General features: G+C 37.4%; 1 long non-coding RNA gene across 1 annotated transcript; it reads left to right on the plus strand.

The window, feature by feature from the left end:
* Positions 1-19,899, plus strand: LOC120358373. Its single transcript, XR_005575328.1, has 2 exons — positions 1-892; positions 17,228-19,899. It is a non-coding gene; the product is annotated as an uncharacterized LOC120358373 (long non-coding RNA).
* The last annotated feature ends 2,689 nt before the right edge of the window (positions 19,900-22,588 follow it).

Raw genomic sequence — 22,588 nt, forward strand, 5'->3', positions numbered from 1 at the left:
TTGAGATTTCATCGCGCTTTTTTGTTATTTTAGCGGAGCATATCAATAACTGACACGCACAGTGATTTGTTGCATGGAAATTTGTCTTACCTTTAAATAAAAATTCCGATTATTCGTGACAAAATTAACACAGAAAATTGTAAAAAATGGGTCAGCAATATACGAACAATAATATATGATTATTTAGTTTAAATTAAATTTACATTTAGATGATGCGACATTCTAAATGTAATTTAAAATGGTATTGATTCTATTAAAAAGTTTTAGAATTTATCAGATTTTTTAAAACTTCTACATGAATTTTAATATTTTTTATAATTTCTATATAATATTCTATATAATTTCCATATAATTCACAAACTAAAAAAATTTCTTATATTTTTTTATACAAACTAAAGAGCACACAGAAATGCTGAGAAATGTCTTTTCTAATATTTTTGGTATATGTGAAATATTTCAAAGTTTTAGTTTTCTCGTTCTATAATTTTCGAAACTAACTTGTAAAATTTGTACATGTTTAAAGTTAAATCTGTTTTCTTTTAGAAATCTTTAAAATTTGAAAAATTCTTCAAAATATAAGATATTGAAAATTTTTTTCAGTAAAGACTTTTAATACAATATTCTTCATATATAAATTATAATTGTATGTGAAATTGTGACAATTACGAGATAATTTATTGCACAATTCAAATTAGCCGTGTTGCAGCGCCTTTCAATTACCTTAATATGTAGTCGATATCTACGCAAGATGTCGCTATCTGTACATTTGCGCAAATAGCATCGATTCCAGAGGCGACTGATCTATTTGATCATAGACTTGGCCGGCTTGACAAATTTGTAGACCCTTTTTACAGTTACTCGTATAAATCAGAAGAATAGACAAATATTACTGGTGAGATATGCAAATCTTTATTTTCGATAATATCTCGACTATTAAAACCATGACATACACAGAAACCAGAAAAACTTGAGTAGTAAACAAGTCAGCCAATGACAATTATAAACTTAAGACATAACCTAACATAAATCCAAATTTGATTTCCATTGATCTGTTTACTGCTTAACGGTTGGTTTATGTAGGCAATAACCGCTAACTTATGCCGGAACCGATAAGAAATTGACCAATCATAGTAGATTATTCTTCTATAAATCAATGATAATTGTGTGTGGCTAATATCTTACCAGTTCCAGCAGAGGTTAGCGGTTATTGCCTGCATAAATCAACCTCAAGTTTGTGTGCCGTAGAGTGCCTTAAAGCAACGGTAATTAGAAAAAAGCGATCCTTGAAGGAATAATTAATTAACTTAATTCTTTTGAAATTTATTTCACTTGTATTGGATAGGACAATTAAATAGTTTTGTCGCATCAACATTAGTTGAAATTATTGAAAGTTAATTAGAGCTTGAATTTACTTAACTAATTACTATTTTATAAATCAACGAAAAAAGTTATTAATTTTTAAATATAAAGTTGAATATAGTAGAAGTATAGATAAGTATAATAATTTAACTATTGTCAAATGGCTATTGGATAATTATTAATTCTATTTGAACGACATTAATTTCCATGTTGCGGAACTTAAATAAAATACTGCGGATGGTTAACAAAAGATTACAAATTTGTATAGCATATATTTCGTGAACCCTTGCGAGGAGCCCTATAAAAATAACGAAGGCGAACCGTCGAAGGCCGCGATGAGTTTGCCGTCGGACAGAAATTACGCTTCGCAAAACCGTTATCGTAACTTGCGAGAAAAATGACCGTTGATAAGAACACACGTGTTCCAAAGACGAAACGATCGTTCCCTCTCGTACCCGTAATCGTCAACACGCTTCCACTCATGCACGCACTGCGCGCGCGGAATTTTCAACAAATTCGTTCACTCGGCACTTAAACAAATTGTTCCACATTCGTTAATCTCACGATCGCACGTAGCAATCATGTACATTTAATCAGTAAATATCTATCTCAGCGAATCTTTCGATTTGAAATACAAAATACTTTTATTTTGTATGTTAAAATCAAAATTACCAGTTTTTTAATATTTTGTAATTCAATTACTAAAATTGCCAATATTTTATATTTTGTATTTGAAATACTTTTTGCCCAGCCGTGAGTATCTTTGACTATAATTGCATGCATAATAAAATAATTATGATTTAAGAGTTCTACTTTTACAGTTATTATTGGTATAGCGTTAATAATAGTGACATGTTTATAGTTCTATGAAAAAATTTTACTATAAATTATGATAATTTTAAATATTAATATATCAAAATAGTGATGATAAAAATAAAATGAACATTTTTGTATCAGTTATCACAATTTATAATAAATATAACTATTTTTTGAACGTTCACTTACTATTATTTACATTGTAATAATTACTAGCAGCAATTTGCATGGTTAAAATAACTATAAATATATAGTTGGCACTGAAAAGGATTGTGAATTATAGTTCAATTATAGTAATTGCAACAATTTTTCTATCTCAGTTGTATCACTATTCATTAGTGATTTGAATAGTGTTAATAACATATTTAAATCGAGTAATTTTTTCTTTTAACGTACACATTACTTCTTCAAATAATTTTTTCATTGATTTCATGATTGATATCTTTATCCTTTATATATCTTTCACAATTTTTTTGTAATACGTATAAAATTTAATCGTACTTACACGAATTTATATCATATAGTAAAATAAATACATCTGAGTTACGTACAGATAGCGTTATCGGTAAGACGCACGATCGATTATCATCATAAATCATCTAATCCTATTTTATTATCTCAATATATTGTTATCGCGCAGTTGTAAGAAAGATTGCGTAAATTTTATTTTAGAAGTTTAAAAAAATTTACAAAATTCAATGAAAAATCTCAATAACAAAAAATAACGCTAAGCGCAATTTTAAATCATGTTTATTATATTTTTTATTCCTGAACATCTAGAACATTACTTTAATAAGTATTTATTTTATTATCTCAAAAGAAATTTACAATGCATTTTATATAATTTATATAGACATTACTTTTATTTTTTCTGCTCTTATATTTTTTTTATTATATTTTATTTCTCCTTGAATATCTCAAGAGACTTTATGCTGTCATAAAATTGAATATCCTCTTGCGAAATTGACGAATCACGATTGGTCGTAAAACTGATTTCTGCGTCCGGAAACCGTTCCGTCATTTAAAAATCTCATACATTATTTACAACGTAAAGTGTCGCTCGAACAAATGCTGCGTCACGTTTTATACAATATCTGCGTGCTCTCCCACTTTTTCCGCGACTCGTCACAGAGTGATTAAACGATTATCAAGCGAGAAGTGTTTTTGATATCACGAAATTTACCTCGCCAGCAACGCGGTACGCACGTACGCACGTATGCGCTACAGCAGGTGTGTTTATCAACTCGTCGATTAATCCGCGAATGATCGCATCCCGATGACGCATCCTAAAACGCCCTTTCTTGTCTACTGTTACTATTTCTGCTACTATTTTTCAGAAATTTTTATTATGATTGTATTTCATTATATTGTATAGACAATAAATTTGTATTACAAAATATAAAATACTGGTTTAGATTTTATAGTATAATTAATTATAGGATTGAGTAAATAGAGAGAGAAAGAGTGACATTAAAAGTAAAAAATTAAAAGTTAAATAATAAAGTTGTTGATGTGGATCTGAGATGTAGGAACATCAATATGCTTATTACAAGGTAATTTTTTATTTCTTGACAACGTGATTTTTTTTACAAAAGTTGTAGAATGACAACGGAAGGAACTCTAAGTGACTTGAACTAAATAACTATAGTGACAATCTAGTGATAAAAGTAGTTATACCAATTTCAGCAAAAAAGAGTAACTCAAATTCATAGACTTACGTTAATACAAAAGAGAGACTGATTTTAGATATTTACTACAATACTTCCCTTAAATGCTCAAAATCAAAAAAAGAAAAAAAATTTCATGATCAGTATTAGTCATTCCCAACATTGTGCGTAGTCATTCGAATTGTACATAAGGGATAACCTTTGTCAAAATGTCCGCTGCTCGCTCCTCAGTTGGAACATATTCAATCTTCAGTTGTCCTTCTTGTATTCGTTCGCGTACATAGTGAAAGCGCATATTTATGAGCTTACTGCGCTTGTGGAAACCAGGATTCTTTATTAGCTTGATGGCGCTAATATTATCCACATAGTAAAGTCACTAGATTAATAAAGTACCGCAATTCATAAGACTCAATGTATAAGTATTTGGAGCCAAAATGGCGTCAGAAAGTGTAAAAAGTGCACACTTTCATAATGTATGTATCTACACATTAAGTGCAATTATTTACCGTGAGACACCGTGAGATGCGTTAGATCTGTTATTGTTGTACTCCGAGAAATAAAACGATATTAAACGTTTAAAAACATGCCTAATTTCGAATAAATTTAAACCTTTAGACTATATTAAAATGTTTTTAAATAATTGTCGTACAGACTTTGTGCCATCATGCCACAATATTATTTTTAAACTTATCAAAACATTTATTATAGCACACATCCATTTTACCTTAAAAAAATATATATTAATATTAACACATATAGAATACGCACATATAACATTAACGCGTATTGAACACATATAGTAATAAAAGCGTTGCAATAAAGTCATATGTGAATAAGAACCATTGTAAATAAAATTAATTTATATAATTTTTGATTTTCTTTCTTATTTAAATACATTTATACACATGTGCACGTTTTAAATGTGCCGCATGTTGGAGCCAAAATGGCGGAATGATTGCGGTACTTTCTAAATCTAGTGACTTTACCACATAGAGTACTGGAGCAGTCTTTAATGGAGATATTTCTTTGTACAGTTGGCTTAACCATACAGCATCTTTGGTTGCTTCTGAAGCAGCAACATACTCGGCTTCAGTTGTTAATAAAGAAAAGCTCTGCTGATGTCTGCTTGTCCAGAGAATAACTTCATCACTGTAGTTACAAGCTGTTCCACTGACTGAACGTCGAGTATTTGAGTCACTCGCGTAGTCTGCATCGCTGTAGATTTTTAACTTGCCATCTTTAGCATTTCCTTCGTAGTAGATACCTAACGTTAGGAAACCTTTAATATATCTCATGATGCGCTTAATCATTGTCCAATGTCTTTCATCTGATTTTTTCAAAAACTGAGACGTAATTTACTGCGTAGGTGATATCAGGTCGTATACAGATAGCTAGATACATCAAGCAGCCCACTACTTCACGATAAGGAGCACTCGTGATCTTCGTCAATGACTTCCTCTGCTTGATGACAGTTAGTCGATTAGACTTTCAAAGATAGAGGGATTGAAGATGGTAGTTGTTGATCGCTGTACAGCACTTAACTCTGATCGAATCGAATATGCTTCAGTCATCAGGTTCGACACGTTCATCGGACGTTCACCAGTCAAATGACTCATACCTACATAGAATTTGGCATCAGTTAAGTGTCTTGGAGACCAAAAACGCATAGAAGCACCTTTTATACACTGGTTCGCGTCAACCATGTTTCCATTGACGTGTAGATCTGGGCATCTAATTCCACTAGGATCATTGCTCACAAGCATAGTTGAATTAGGGCTTCGAAATCTATTTTTCCCTCATAGACGTACTCCGGATATTTCTTTTCAATGTCTGTAATGAAATCTTGAACGCCGGAAACGTCATTACATAGGTTGTAATTCTCTGGCATAAAATCATCAGGATTGGAGAGTAATGGAAAATCTTCATCAGAAGATTCTCTTTCGGGTGACACTCTTTTGGACACAGCACAATTGGACACCAACCAATCATCTTGACTTATCTAACCAAACCAACGGAAAAACTCTAGGCATCGGCCGCTGTGAGTGGTGGTGTCCAATCGTGCGCACCCTTTCTCCTTCTGTTCCTTTTTTACTTCCTGTAAATGGACGACCTGGTTTCCAAATAGCGCCTGGTAAGGGGTTGTTGTTATAAAAGTACTCTCTATATCTCTTAGGCGTAGATTTCGACGAGAGTAAAGTTACAATTTCTCTCAAGTTGGAAAAGGTAACAGTCGTCGGTTCTGGGACTCTATTTCCATTCTCCTTTTCAGGAAGAACAATCGCAGGTATAAACTCACAATCGTATGCTTCTAATATACCTATTGAGTCCACCAGATTAGCTATAGGTGCCAACTGGGCCTCGAGGCGTTGGGCCTTTTGCTCAACGTTGATGTCATGCCAATGGCGTACAAAATAGCTATCACCATCGGTTCTGGCAGACTGCGTTTTCATTATACGGATCTCTATCTGCAAAAGCGTCACACGATATAGCTGATAAATTTTAAATCTGAGTGGTAGTTTAGTTTGGAGATGCGCAAATTTGGTGAAAAGAAACTGAGCCATAAATCCCGCAGCGCGAGTAGAAATCGGCAACATAATTTTTCGAGGCACGGTGATTTCTTGAAGTAATAAATTCCTCATAAATTCCTCCCGCATTTTATATCCGAACATTAACTTTTGGAACTCTTCAAGCCGCTCTTCGCCACGCCTACGGCCTGCCTGACTGGATCTGGCTCGCTGCATGATTCACCTTATTCCAGATTTTTATGTTAATTTGATATGTCAATTGCTGTTCTGCACTAGCGGTAGTTATCAACGGTTTCGGTTTTTCAATCTCACCGGTGCATACGCACCTTTAGTTCCTCGTAGTAAATTCTTTACTGTAAATTTCTAGATGTTCCAGTTATCGGTACCACGTAATTTTTCAATGGAAATTTATGTTGTTCGTGTAAATTTCCAGCAAGTAACCAAATTAAGAAGTACGTTTACGTTTAACCTCTTTCCTTACTTATTACACGCAAAATTTTTAATCCATGCACCAACCAAGCTCTGCTACCATATGTTGATGTGGATCTGAGATGTAGAAACATCAATATGCTTATTATAAGGTAATTCTTTATTGCCTCAGTTCAGTTCAGTTCAGACAATGTTGGTACCAGTCTCTCTACCGTAACGCGGGGACGATACGACCATAATCCAAAGGCTAGGTGTGAAATACAAAGTCTTAATTTGTAAACAAAATCGAAGTTGTAACTAAAACACAGATAATTACCGATTGTGATGCAATCGGCGGATTCAAAAATATTTCTGGTAATGGACGAACACGTCCGCACACATTCGATGCTCCAAACGGACTCTTCTTTATTGCTTGACAACAACGTAGTTTTCTTTACAAGAGTTGTAGAATGACAACAAATGACAAAAGAAGAAACTCTAAAGTGACTTGATCAAAAGTAACTATAGTGACAATCTAGCGGTAAAAGCAGTGATACCAATTTCAGCAGAAGATAGTAACTCAAACCATTAATATAAAAGAGAAACTGATTTTAGATATTTACTACAACAAAAGTTTAAATGTTAATAACTATACATTTTTTAATTGGGAAGAAAGTGAATTAGTTAAAGGATGTTATAAAAATAGTTGGTTGAAGTCAAAAATTAATTTAGAAAATTAATTTAAAATTAAGTTATTTAGGATTAAGTTATTTATGATGAGGAAGAAAAGTAAAAATCATCTTTAAACATAATTCTTTAACATATGTCGCATGCTAGAAAAGTATTTATTTAACATTTATTAAGTATTGTACATTAATTATTTATTTGAAATAATGATTTTGAAAAGCATTTATTTTACATTTTACAATAGCACAAAAATAGCAGACTTTTTTCACAAATGACTGAATCAATTAGCTGTATCAGTAACTGATGAAATATCATTAATCATTATATTACTGATATAATAATCAGTTTATTGAAACACTTTTTCTTAAAAATAGTGCGATGTTTTTCTGTTTAATATAATATTATGTTGGCAAATGATCGTACTAGAAACGGCAATTAATCGCTCTTACGAATTTCGCAAGAATGCTCTTATCTGTTAAGCACAAGTAACAATTCCAACAGTGACCAATAAATTAAATCGCACAAGTAATACTGTGTTATTTATCGCGCGCGTTTTTTTCGTTTCGTCTTATAAATCCTGACTCGTGTTACGGACGATTGATTATTACTAGTTTTACATTCTACGGTACAATTTTCACGCTTGGAAATGCGAAAGCAAATCACACTTTCCGACACTTTCGATATATGTTTTGCAGAATTCATAATTAATTTCACATTGGACAACTAATCGTTGGCAAACTTTAATCGACGCATCAATCAGTATTTTTTAAAATAACGAAATAACAAAATAAAGTTAATAATATATTTTATTTACTTTATTTCTTATTAATTTTCATTGTTACAATATTAAAATTTATATAAAAAGTAATGATAAAAATTTCAATTCTTTGCACAAGTATTTTAAGTATTTAACATGACTTATGCAAAATTTTATTGCAATTCTTAGTTGTTCTGTAAATAAATGAATAAATTTACAAAACAGCTAATCTTTGCATCGCAATAAAACTTTATATAAAAATCACCTTAAATATACTTACACAAAACTACTTACACAAAAGATTCAGATTTTTGTGTCATAATTTCTTTAATAAATTTTTATTAGAACAAATTTCCACTTCTTATTAAAATTATTTTCGATTTATGTAGAAAATCACCGTCAAATATTTTGTATTACTTTCAAATATGCAATATAAAACAATCTGTAATTTTTTCATAATTATTTTGAAATAATAATACGTCCTTAAATTTTATTTTACAAATTAAAATTAGCAGACACTTTCTAAGCAAATATGGAATAGAATTGTAAAATTAATTTAATTATTTTCAATAGAATTCCAATAGAGATCTTAAAGTTCAACGTTTTTAACTCGCTTGATCTCCTTGTCTCCGGCGTGACGAACACGTGTGGATGATAAAGTCGCGCGCGGCTAATCGACGCAACGACGGCGCTACCGTGAGCGTGTAAGATCCGATATTTAACGAACGCGATAAAATGGAAGGGCCTTACGATTTACATAACGACCTCGCATTAAAATCACGGTCGTGGCGCACGCGCGGATCTTATAAATATCCACCGAGAGCGGAAAGGCTAAACGTGCGCGAGCGAGACGAACGCGATAAACGGACATATGGCGGAAACAAAAGTGGAAAGCGAATAAAGTATTGCATCGCATCCCCCGGTACCGTCTCTACTCACTCGGGATCATTACACGCCCGAGATAATAAAGCCGGTGCGTACACGCCGTAATCGCACGCACGCACGCACGCACGCACGCACGCACGCACGCTGCTTATTGCGGCCCGTCTTGTAGCTCATCTCGCGATTACTTTCCCGATCCATATTCATGAACCGTCCTCGCATGCCGAGGCTGCATGGCTTCACTTTATCGCTCCATCCTGCGCTCGGGCCTCCTCCAATTACCTCCTACCTGCGATTGACGGAGCCTAGAAAGGAAGATCTCCAGAAAAGAGAGACTGCAGAATATCTCGCGGTAATGATCCCGCGCTGCAGTAAGAAATTGCTCGACAACGAGGCGACTTCATCTGAATTTTATGTAGATATTAAATAAAGAGAAATTAACTTCTCTAAGAGTAATTAAGCCAGCGTACGAAAATAAATTCAAATGAATTGAAAATTGCGATTCAGTTTAATCTTTCCGTGTTCGCGCTTTAGAGTCTCCAAGCATTTTTGGATTCAAATGAACTCAAATGAAGTACGAAATGCTCTCATCATTTTGAATTCGGATGGATTAATGTTCCCATTATATTATTTTTGGATTCAAATGAATTGAAATACGAAGTGAGCTGTTCACTGAATTCGGTTGGATTCGTGTCGCCATTATGTTATTTTTGGATTCAAACGGATTCGAAAATGTCGAGATGAATTCATTTCTATCTATACAATTTATATTCGTTTGCTGGGAACAACTCAATGTCGAAAATTTAATTATATTTGAGTACGTGTGTCCTTCATTCATCTTCCGGTGCGCGTGGAATTCTCACCAATGTCTATGCTAATGTGGATTTTGTAAAAGAAACGAGACGGCTCTCTCGTATCAGAGAATTATGTAGAATAAAAAAAAAAATACACGCGCCTAGAAACCAGTCGTCTAATTACGCCAATCCGCCACATGTGTCGGATAATTAATAAACATTACAGCTAATTGCAAAGTCTAAGCTTTCTCTCTCTCTCTCTCTCTCTCTCTGTTTTTCAGGGACGAGAATTGACGTAAAACTTCCTATACATAAATGCGAACGTATGCGTTTAAAACAGCAATGTCATTCGACGGAATCAACAACCATAAACTGTCGTCGACAGTTAGGCCACTTTTATTAAAATTTTCTGATCCTTCATAAATTTAACTAGTTTTACTAGTTCGTAATAGATGCAGATGCTTCTGCATCCATGGCAATCTCGATAGACGTTATAACATTTTATATTCTTCGTGATATACGAGGCATAAAACGGAATATAAAGGTATTTTAAGTAGAATCGAGATTCAGACTTTGAAAATCTCAGGCTGCGTTTAGAACTTTCTTTTTCTCTTTGTGACTTATAAAAAAGTTAAATAATTACATTATGAAAATTGGAGCTTAATCCATACAGCACATAATATTTACAAAATATATATTTGTAATATTTATTTGAATATTTTACAAATATTATCAAAATATTTCATAAGTATTTTTGTGTTCTTAGATTGAATAAATCATAAAAATTTATCATTTGTAATGTAAAAATATTTATATATAAAATATGTATAAAATATTACTATAATAAATATTTAATTTTTTATTTTACTAATTTTCGCTATTATTTCTATTTTAATAACATGTTGAATAAAAATTCCATGATTTCTTTCCTTCATGAATGTAAAATACGTATAAATAGGTGTTTATATAATTCTTAAAAAATAAATAGTAATAAATATTTATCGTGTAAATAAATATCGTGTGCTGACTGGGAAAATTACATCACTAATTACAAAATAGCGAAATCCAGCGATGTAATCGAAAGATTCAAAATAGAATCAGCGCCATATACCTTTCGATATATTATCATTTTTTTCCATTATCACTTTTTCATAATAATAATTGGGATAAAACCACCATGTGTGTGACATGATTAAAATCGAGAAAAGATCGACGATCTTAGGGTTCAAATAATATTTCTTATGTGATTTTATATACATTTTTTATTCTTTGAATTGCACGTCCGTTACTTTCGATCTTGAACCACAGCTCTTAATTTGAATCAGAATAGTGATACTAGTAATATTAAATTGATAATGAATTTAATAATGTGTGCTAATAAACATTAATCAAAGAACCCTTCCCTCCCATTCTGAAAAACTACAGAATTTGTTGAGAAAAGTACTTTCTCAGCCAGGATTCTTTTCTCAAACAGAACAATAAGTCATCACGATGTCAAAATGATTAATAAAAGTCACTTTTCGATCACGAATCATTTTAATGTCATTTTGACTTGTTCTGCTTGCGTTTATATCTACGTATTTCCAAGTCCTAATTAACTCGTTCTACTGTCGACAATCTTAAGAATAAAAATACAATAAACTCGGGTTATCGAGAAACGAGAGGTTTTTGAGCGAGACGCTCCACGGAGCCATATTGTTCTAATTAAATCGTATCCGCGAAAGACGCGAAAAGATGCGTTCTTAAATGGTTCGAGCGCACACGGCCCGTTCGCGAGCCATTATACAGGGAATTGTATCGTGCCAGAGAATATCGACGACGCTCCGACGAGCGGGGAAGAACGAGCGCGTTTTCGCACGGAGGAAACGAGGCTGGTGGAGAAGAACGGTGGAACGCGGGATAAAAAGAAGGCGGAAAATAAAGACGGGCGGGCGAGCTCTGAAAGTGGAACGGGCCGTGTGCGCCAGTGCGGGAGATAAGCGCGCGGACGAGAAATGCACCGGCTGCGGCGCGGCGTGATTTGTATCTCTCCGCTCATCGTCGTCGTTCGCCCCCTCCCCTCCCCTCCCCTCCCGCCCCGTCCTCGGAGGAGCGCCGGAGTCTGCGCCCGGTAGGTGCGCCCCTGACTGCCGCCCGGCTCTCTCGCTCGCCGACTCGCGGCCGAGCCGAGTGCAGGTGCGCGCCCGCCAGTCGTCGCCAAGTCCCCTCTCGATGCCTCTCGGATTTCCCCTTCCCTCCCTGCCCCTTTCCGCCCCCCCTCTCCACCCCGCCGATCGCCGCCACCATCACCACCACCATCACAATCGCCGTCGCCGACGACGAGATCGCACGCACTGCGTGGACCCCTCCGCTACCTCCTGCCGTTCGGCCGTGGCGAACAAGGTGGCAAAGGGAAGAAAGGCACGACATCGCCGGCACCTACCTCTCCTCTCTCTTTCTCGCTCTCTTTTTCTTCTTCACTCTCTTCCTTCGTCTTCTGTGTTTGCGCTCACCTGAATCTGCGCGTATGTAGGTATCTACCTATATATCTCAGCCGGCTTCTTGTTCGTCTCCGTTTCCTCCTGCTCTTCATCCTCCATCTAGCGAGAGAAAAATTCTCCTTTCTCTTTCTCTCTTTATCTCCGCCTGTCTCTCCGCGTTCTTTTATTACGCGCTGTTATCTAAGCCTCCACCTCGTTCTTCCGATTGCCTCTTTTCCACCCCCTCCACCCCTCGCTGCCAGGCACGGTATGTATTCACGTTTTTTTGTTGCTCCAACATGCGTATGTACGTATGCGTGCTCCCGCCGTGACTTTTCGCGGATCCTCAGCTTCATCTTCTTGCTACGATATTCTAATCTTCTCATTTCGTAACCAAGCCGGTTACATTAATTTCCAAGGTGATCACTTGCCTACGGCGATTTTATTTCCATAATCCGAATAATAAATTTTAAGTGACGGTCAAGATTTAATTATATACCTCATTGCGTATACTCTATTGCAAAATTACAAAGAAGAATATAACAAAAAAATATGCAAATACAATAAGATCGCGCTGCTTTACCAATAACGATGCATCAGAAATTAATCATAGCTGTTTCTTTAGATATTCGGTTATACAATAAAACCTAGAAGTTATCGAAATTTCAAAACTAAAGGCTTCTCAAGGTTTATTATTTTTTTTCCCTAATCAACAGCAAAAAGTTTTGGTCGCGATTCCCCGAATAAGGCCCTGAAATCTGAAATTAGCTGCAAAGAATAAAACAAAAAATTTGATTTATGAAATTTTTGCAGCGAAAATTACTACATTTTGCTGCAATTTTAAGTAACTTTTAAACGAGTAAGTGAATCTAAATGAGTTTTTGCATGAATATTTATTAGGATTTGATTAGTATATGTAAAAATTTTGATTTAATTGATAATGCTACTTCCCCATGAAATAAGTACTGCAAAACGCAGTTTTACATAAGATTCAAGAGTAAACAGGAAATTAAATAACTTTTGAACCAATAAGTGAAATGTGCTCAAATTTTACACAAATGCTCAAACGTAATATTAGAATATTCTATGAAATTTTTATATTTTTGGTAATGTTTTGAGAGATGACCCACACATCTTTAATCTACATCGAATCACATTCATTATATTCAAGTAGTTGTGGTAAGTCGCTACTTAAGAGTTGGTAGCGAGCACGAGTAGAGCCTAGTAGCGCTAGGCTCCGCCGGTCCTCGACAGGATCGTGTAATCTCGCTGGATAAACAGACACGCCGCGCCGCACCGTCGTCGTGATGCGCGATAAATCGAAAAGGAATTTCTGGCAGGAGAAAGAAAGGAAGAGGGAAATACCGTGTGTCGGCCGGGGTGGTCGTCGTGTGGGAGGGAACGACGAAACTCATCCGGCCTTCTCGCGCGGGGCTCCTTGCGACCTGTGCGAGGCGAAGAAAAGGAATACGAAGAAATGGCCGAGCATCACACGACACGGCTCGGAAACACCCGCTCGGACTTGGAATGCGCCCGGTTAATCCCACGAATAATACCCAGCCGGGTGCACGTGTTGATGCAGGGTATTCGTGAAATCCTCCTCGCGGTCGTGAAATACTTTTCGCGATAATACTTCGGTATTCGCATTTATTCATAATTATTCGAGCGATGGAACTGTCTCTTCTCTTTTCAGGAAGCTTACCAAGTCGGATTTGTAAGTTGAATTATTTTTTAATAGCTTAGAAAATTACTAATAATAAAATAATGCTAAAAATAAAAAAGTAGACTATTATCACAGATCAAGCACGTCAATATTGTACAAGTCGTAGTATGGCATTTAAGTAACTCGTTATTTCTTTCTATTTCAATCGTCAATTGAATTTAATATTCAAAACTCAAGTAACTTTTCTTTGTGATTGCATGATTAAAGAATATTAATAAGTACATGTGACAAAGTGAATGTATTTTGAAACTTCATTAAAAAATTCTCTAATCTGGAATTTTAATTAAATTTCCTCTGGAAAGTTCGAGAATTCTCAGAAAATTTATTTACAAAATTTGATTGCGTACCCTGTCTTGATTCACGTTCCAATTTTTTATTAATACAGTGTATATATTTTTTTTAATTTCTTTATGCTCATTATAATGCTATTACAATCGATACAGTCAATAAAGCATTAAAGCTACCTGACATTATGAATTGTTCCTGAACAACAATGGAACACAAATCATCAATTTAATTGTTCTTTACATCAATATTTACTCTTTCAGTCCTTTTTGAAGTGTGTTTTTAACAATGACAGATGCAGACAAAGGCAGATATACAAATTTTTCTAACACGTTAAAGAACAGAATTGGATGATTTTAAATTGGCTCCTTTATAAAAATATCTCAAGTCACGTCTCTCACCTGACGGAGTCGAGCGAAATCTGACAAATTGTCTCGGTGAAAAACGTGACTCAATGCCACTTTAGTGACTGATCATTTCGGTCGGTGAAACGGTGTGTCCTTTAATGAGGTCATTCCTTAAAGGAAAACAGACACCTGGTATCGCAAACGATGTCAGTATTCGTCGTTGCGAAAGCAGCATTGACCGAAGTCCTGAAATAACGGTACCTGAAAACGTCGGGACACCTTTGTCAAGTCAAATAAATGTACACAAAAAATGCGACAAAATAAATCGAGAAATTAAAAAAAAAAAAAAAATAACAATTTACCTTTCATGGATGTTAACAAAGCGTGAAGAAGCCACTCTGAAATCCTATAAATACTACAGGAAATATTAGAGTTGTTTCTTTGCTTTAAGGATGCACGTGTCACATCTCAAAATATTACCAAAAATTTAAAAATTGTACAAATTGTTCTATTATTGAGTATCTGTACAAACATAATTCTCCTATTAGTTTAAAAGTTATTTAATTTTTGGTTTGCTTTTGATTCTTAAAATCGCGTTTTATAATATTTATTTGTAAATTTTAGAAGAAAGTAGCAACACGATTGAAAAATCAACTTTTACGTATATTTCTCGACATAAATAATTAAAAATCAAATTTTCGATTGTTTCCTTCTTTGCAGTTGGTTTCAGAACCAAAATTGATTAGGAAAAAGAAATGAACTTAAGGAGCCTTCAGTTTTTGAATTTAAAAATTTCGAGCCGTTATTGTAGAGCCAAAACATTCTTAATATAGATACACAGTTTGTTTTTTTCTTCTTACAAGATTTTCTCGTACATTTGGTCACCTTGATCTCCGACCGACTTGGTTGGAATTTATTGCGCCAGCGCATTTGCAACGATTGCATCACTTGACGACCGAGCATTTTTTTTCTATCTCGTGGCCAAGAGTAAAAACGTTTGCGCGCTCACGTTCGCTAAACGTTCGCGTTATACGATCCAACTTCCGAGTGCCAGGCGTTTTCATTTCTGTCGAAGAGACCGTCCGCTTTCAGGGGGGGTACAAGAGGGGAGGGGGAGGTAAGATCGAGGTCAAGTGCGGGAAAAAATGCGGATTTATTTGGCGGAGCGCGCTAAACGACGACAGGTGAAACTACCATGGAGAGCCCCCGTCGGGTTACCCATTTGTAATTAATGAAACGCTTTAAAAGACACCTGTGCGACCATCTCTGCTTGCGCACAGGTGTCTGCCTAGACTGTTTACGGCGATAAACCTGGTCTCGCTCGTACAGGTGTTCGCCGCAGGTACGCTAGCACTCTATGAATCGGCAGCTCGCCGCACCGAGCCGATACGACGAAATCCGAGTCACGAGGCCTGACTGTCTAATGATTCCGCGCTATCAGCATTTTATCGTTATCGCCCGTCAATGTCTCTCGGCGAAGGAAAAGCACCGTTTAATAATAATGCGCAACGTACTTACAAAAATTGTTGTTTTTTTCAACCTTTTCTACACACGTTGAGTAACGACACTTTCGAGTTGATTTTCATTACTTTTACTAAATATATAAAAGAATTTTTCAATAATTCTTATACTTTAACATCTCTGGAATGTATGGTTATTTAAAAAAAAAAACTGTATAAAAGTGTTACAACTAATTGTGCTCTTAGTGTTTCAAAGAAAAAAATTTGTAAAACAAAATTGTCGAATCATATGTACAGAGTGTTTATTTCAATCTTTTTCCATTTAACAGAGGGACAAAGAGAATATTATATATTTTATTATTTTTATTATTATGTTATGCTTTATCCCTATAAGCACTACAATATTCCTAGAATATTATGAAAATGTTCTACGAATATTATTTTGGTAAAAAATTAATGTGAATTATGAATAAAATATTTTATTATTTAATTATTACATTTAAAGTTATAATTATTACATTTATAATTATTACATTTAAAAGTTGTAATATCTCGATAATTTAAAACATTGAAGTAAATAATATTATTTACTTGTTATATAATGTTATTAGAAGTGAACATGTAATCGCTTTTTATCAATAATATTTCAGTAATATTGTTTAATATTAAATAATATTATAGCACTTAAAAGGATATTTTGTTTTTTTTTTTTTTTTATTCTTTTATTATTATTTCTTTTATTATTTACACTTTATTAGTATTTACATTCCCATTATTTCTCCAATATTATTACAATCTTATTCTTTTTTTTTTAAAAAGATAAAACATTACTATAATCCTTTATTAAATATTTAGGCTGAAATTTATAGTCCTTCCTTGAGAAATGAAAATTCCTTATTCTTGCCTGTTTTTATCTCGTCTACTACGTTTTTGTACTCGTGTTCATACGCGAGACAAAAACAGACAGGGACAAGAAATTCCCATTTCTCAAGAAAAGACGAGTATGAATACGAGTATTAATATAGTATAGGACAATATTTTCTGTCAACGTTCGACAGGATCGTCTTTCGAGAGTCATGTATCGTCGATAAGCCGCAAGGACGCTTTCCGACGAGCTGCAAGATTAACGTGCATTTCTTTGGAAAAATCTTCTTTCTACAAGAGACTTTTTTTTTAAAAAAAAAAAGGGTCCAAGGACGTATCGTCCAAGGTACATTCTCCGATCTTGGCAGAAATTCGAGCTCTCCCTCTCTTTCCTGTCCAACAACAAAACGATGGCGAGCTGGAATCGCGTACGCAATGGAACGAGGTAAGAGCGGAAAACAGGCTCCCACGAATTCCCCCGACGTTCATTGTAAAACTGTGAAGGAAAGATTTGCGGGGGTAGAGGGGCTGAGGAAGACGGTTTCTCGGTCGTGCCAGTGACAGCTACGAGATCAGTTCGAGCGTGATACACACGTGTGAGTTAGATTTTTCTCACGAAAGACCGGGAAACATCAGGCAGAAATGCAGAGTTTTTTTTTCTTCCCATATAAAATTGGGCAAACAAGATAAAGAATTGAAATATCAATTGTATCGTACGAACTTGCCAATTATTTCATCAAAATAAAATGTCGGATTTTTAAAAAACAAATATTAAGTATTACATCTCTCAAAACATTGTCAAAAATATACAAATTTTATAGATTGCTCTGTCGTTACCTTTAAATATCTCTGTAAAATTTGAGCACAATTCTTTTATTAGTTTAAAAGTTTTATTGGTTTAATTTTTTGTTTGCTCTTGATTCTCATGTAAAATCGCGTTTTATACTTAATTTGCAAATTTGAAGAAGCAGTTTTATGAATTAAATTAAATTTTGTGCATATATATTAATAAAACTCTAATAGACATTCATTCAAAAGCTCACTTGAATCTACTTACTCGTTTATTTACTTAGAATTGCAACAAAATACGAGCTCGTATTATGGAACTTTTCGGACTCGATCGTAATTTTATTTATTTCCCAAAGTCTTATTGCGTTTTTTTTTAGGAAAAATTAAAACAATTTTGATTGAAATCCATTACAAAACAATTCCATAACACGCGCCATAATCGTTTGCATTGCATAAAAAATTGTAAGCCAAATTATTCATTGCTTTGTTCAAGGCCAAAATTTGGCCAAAATTATTCGCAATCAACATTTTTTGATTAGGAAAAAAACCTAAAAAGCATGCAATTTTTTAATTTCGATGACTTCTAGCTAGTACTATATAGCCAAAATTGTCTTCATTAAAATATGCATCACTAGCATCAGTAGATTTTCCTTAACATTGATGATATTATATACAAGTAATATATATTGCATTTATTTAAATTGTGTCGCAGCTTCTGGCGTAAGTAGGAAATGCATTTTGTAACAAAGGATGTATCAAAAGGGGCAGCTGTGAATAATTAATACTCTCGATACAGCCTCGTGCCGCTTCGATAACAATATACAATGGAAGGCGAGGCGAGGACCCCGTGCAAGATATTCGACCATGTGCGCACTTACGGGTTCACATAGGTTCACATACGGGCGTTTACCACTCTACACATCATATGGTCGACTTATGAATGGTATCTGCACACGTTCCCACGTCACTGAATGAGCCTCAGGTCCCTCCGGCGTCCATCCGGCGGCATATCGTAACCGCCTCTATTCCACGCGTAGATCGTCCAATTCTCATCTCGTTTCTTCCCCTCTTCTTCCCGTATTACTTTAATTCAGCTCTCGTTCGAATTATATGCCATTGAAGCGTATGTGATAGATGCCCGCGTGTGATAGTAGATTGCCAAGTATTCGAAAGATAATAATTGGAAGATGCAAACCCGTAATCTCAAGGCATCAGAAATTTATACTGGCTAATGATTCGGCAGCAAATAATTGCGTGCACGTTTGAAGCGAGTCGTAATTACAACTTAAATGCTGAAAAAAGAGTTGTTAACTTAATTAATGTTCATTTCCACCAATTTAACTTATTCTTTTATCCTTTTTGCAGTTCTAATTCTTAGAACTGCAAAAAAAAATTAAAAGTTAAACCGAGATCAAAAAGTTAATCTGCACTGGTGGAAATGAACATAAATTTTCAGCTTGAACTTTAAACTTCTTCGGTTCAAGTACATCCATGTGTTTAAATTAAGTATACAAATGACGAGATCAATTTAAAACCCTCTGCTTATTTCTGCATCGCTATTTCTCGGCGAATTCTAATGCAATATTTATGCGATCGAGAGAGTCATCGAATCAACTCATTTTCAATTCTTTCAATCGGCGCTCCTCCCCACCCCCCTCCCCCTCGGACTGCGAGACTTCGAGCTCCGAGCGAAACGCGACGCAATCGCGGTCGCGTCATCAAATGTACGCATACATTGGCCTCGGCGGGAAACAGGTGTCGGCTCGTAGCCGTTGCCACGGTGGCCGGCTTAGATTGCGGCACTGACAGAGACGGCACCGGACGGACACGACGGCGGACACCTGCACGCCACTGATTGCACGTAAGATCGCGGCGGTATCCTTCCCGGGGTACCTATCCTGTGGCTCTTTCACGCCGTGTACCTCGCCTTTCCCGTGGCTCCCCCGTTCTCCCCATTCCTCCGCTCTGGCTGCCAGTAATTTGACATCCCGCGATACTCCCATGATCGATCCTCCCACGGAACGCGGAGAAGCGGAACTCCAAGGATGTGCCCACGTATGTGCGCTCACGTACGAGATAAGGAAAGAATCAGAAATCAGGGGAAAGAGTCGAAAGAGAGCGGCGGGGAGAGAAACCGCTGCTTGAAATGGAATGAGCAATAATGGCGAGCGTTCGGGACAGAGAGAGAGAGAGAGAGAGATAATGATAAAGGGGGAAGGGGCGACAGGGACACATCGCCACAGGTCGCCACGCACGGAGCGGAGACGCACGCACTTCGCGCCACGAAACACGCGGTCACTCCGCGCTGCCGAGGGAAAAAGAAGAAATCCAGCGTCGGAAAGAGATAGCTCGACACAACGTAGAGAGAGAAAGACGGCTGATGCCTTCCAGAGACGAGGTCGAGGGAGCGCGAGAGAGAGACAGAGAGATATGGAGCGTAGGGGTACAAGAGAGAGAGAGAGAGACGTGCGCGAGGGCGACGAGGACGGACGATGGCGGCGAGCGAGCGGCTTGGGACGCAACGAATCGGAGAAGGACGACGAGATTGGGTTATGTCGGAGGCGCCGTGATTCAACCGAACGCGCAGGTGTGCCGCAGACTGGCCGGCGCCTCTCTGGAATGCAGGACCCCCTTCCCTCTGCTTCCCGCTCCTTTCCTCGCCGGGCGGTCGGGCCGGGTCCCTCTCGCGCCCCCCCTCTACTCCTCCTCCTCCTCCTCCTCCTTCTCCTCCTCCTTTTCCTCCCCGCGTACCGACCTCCCCACGGGCTTCAGCGTGTGGTACCGCGACTTTACCATCCACCACTACCATCGCCAATTACGGCACGCAAGCGCAAGTGCGAGCGCACGGGCGAGTGCGAGCGGGCGCATGACTCGCGCGCGCGCGTATGTGTGTGTGTGTGTGTGTGTGTGTGTGTGTGTGTGTGTGTTGTGTGTGTGTGTGTGTGTGGGAGACCCGGGTGTGCGCCTGTGTGCGCATATATGCGCGCCTCTCGACGACGCTACGTCACGTCCTCTCATGGCAATCAGTGCAGCTGGCCACCAACGCGTTCCCACGGGGCCAAACCGACCAGGCCAGCTAGCTTCGGTCACCTTTGCGCGAGCGCAAGCCTCTTACCTGTCTCTCACTCTTTCTCTTTTTCTTGATCTTTCTCCCGTTGGCTCTCCTCCGCGCGACCCTCTCTCGCGCGTCCGTTTCTCATCCCGCGAGCCTCGTTCGGTTTCCTCCTTCTCCTTTTTTCTCCGCCGTCCTTTCTTCCCCTGCCTATCCTCCCCCCGCCCTTCCAACCACCCCTTTGTATCTTCCCGCGCGTTGCACCGTGAAGATTATATGCCCTGCGCCCGCGAGCGATGTTTCAATACCTTCGGAAATCGATACGGCATACCGCGAGAGAGACAGCGCGCGAAGGAGAGGCGGTGGATTCTCTTTAAAATGCGAGCTCGTTAAAATAAAACCAACCGTGAAAAACGGAGCCATGAGAATAAAGCCTCTGCACGAAGCACTCGCGGATTGGAACTCCTAAGTGGAAACTGCTTCGAAGGCGATGGATCCGAGAGTAAAACGATATAGCTGCGAACAAATGTGTTTCGTGTCTGAAACGATCGTAACGGAGCAACGGGACCTCGCGGAGAAAGGGAAGAAAAATTCTCGTGGACACAGATGGACTTTTGTACTACGACGTTTCACGCCGCGTCGTGCACGGACACGGAAAGCGGTGTCGAATAACTCTCACGGGTGGCTGGTGGCATTTCTGGACTTTTTCACGCGACGCTCGCCTATAGTTTTTGGAACACGAGCCACCGCGGGGACTACTCGTTGTCGAGAATTATAGCGACAGAGGTTACGAGAAAGAGGAGGGGGGAGGGGGGAGAGGGAGTGCCGTAATTAACGGAAGGTACCGTAATCATAATTCGATCTTTACGACCGTCACGAGTTTCGGGTGAAACAATGGTCGCTTTCACGCGAAGCTCCTCCTAAAATCTCCACCGTTCGTATACGGGTGATGTACGGCCGCGGTTTTCTTTTTCCCCTCGCCTCTATAATTGTCTTTCAACGCCTTTTAGCGGAACGCGTAGACGAGAGAGAAAAATTTTCCAGGTGCGGAGGACCAGGCCTCGATATTCGACGCAGGTGTCTTATTTCTACGATATTCCGGGACTCCGTGGTATGCCGAAACGACTCTGTCGTTGTAGAGAGCATGCCTCTATTATCTGCAGTCGCCGGTTTAACGGTGCCCCGTTGAAAAACCCCTCCGTATTTCGGTTAATACCACACACAGGGCATACCGTCACCGGACGGAGTAGCCGAGTTTCCATGACAATGGCACCGCGCTCTCCCATATTTGAGGGCACCTGAAAAATACCAGATGGATCTCGTATTTGTGCCGAGAAGATGGTCCCGGCGGACCCGAAATTCTCCGAAATTCACGGATCGCACTCGACGCAGCTTTGTATATTCCGTTGGACGGATCTTCCGGGAATTTTGCTCTATTTTTCAACTATTCATTTTCAACGAATTTTCTTTTCAATTCTCCTCGAAACGAGGTATGTAAAAGACTGTATATGTTTTAGGATTTTAATCCTAATAAGTCTTAATTGTATACCGTTAATGTAGCAATCAATAATAATTCGTGGCGTGTTAAGCCCACTTTACACAATCCATAATTTGTGACGGAATTTGACAGAATTCCGTTTATAATTTTATACAGAAGACATGCGAACGAGCAAGACGCATGAAATGCGCAGTGAATAAATGACGTAAACTACAA

The sequence above is a fragment of the Solenopsis invicta genome, chromosome 8 (assembly GCF_016802725.1).
Source record: "Solenopsis invicta isolate M01_SB chromosome 8, UNIL_Sinv_3.0, whole genome shotgun sequence".
NCBI lineage: Eukaryota > Metazoa > Arthropoda > Insecta > Hymenoptera > Formicidae > Solenopsis > Solenopsis invicta.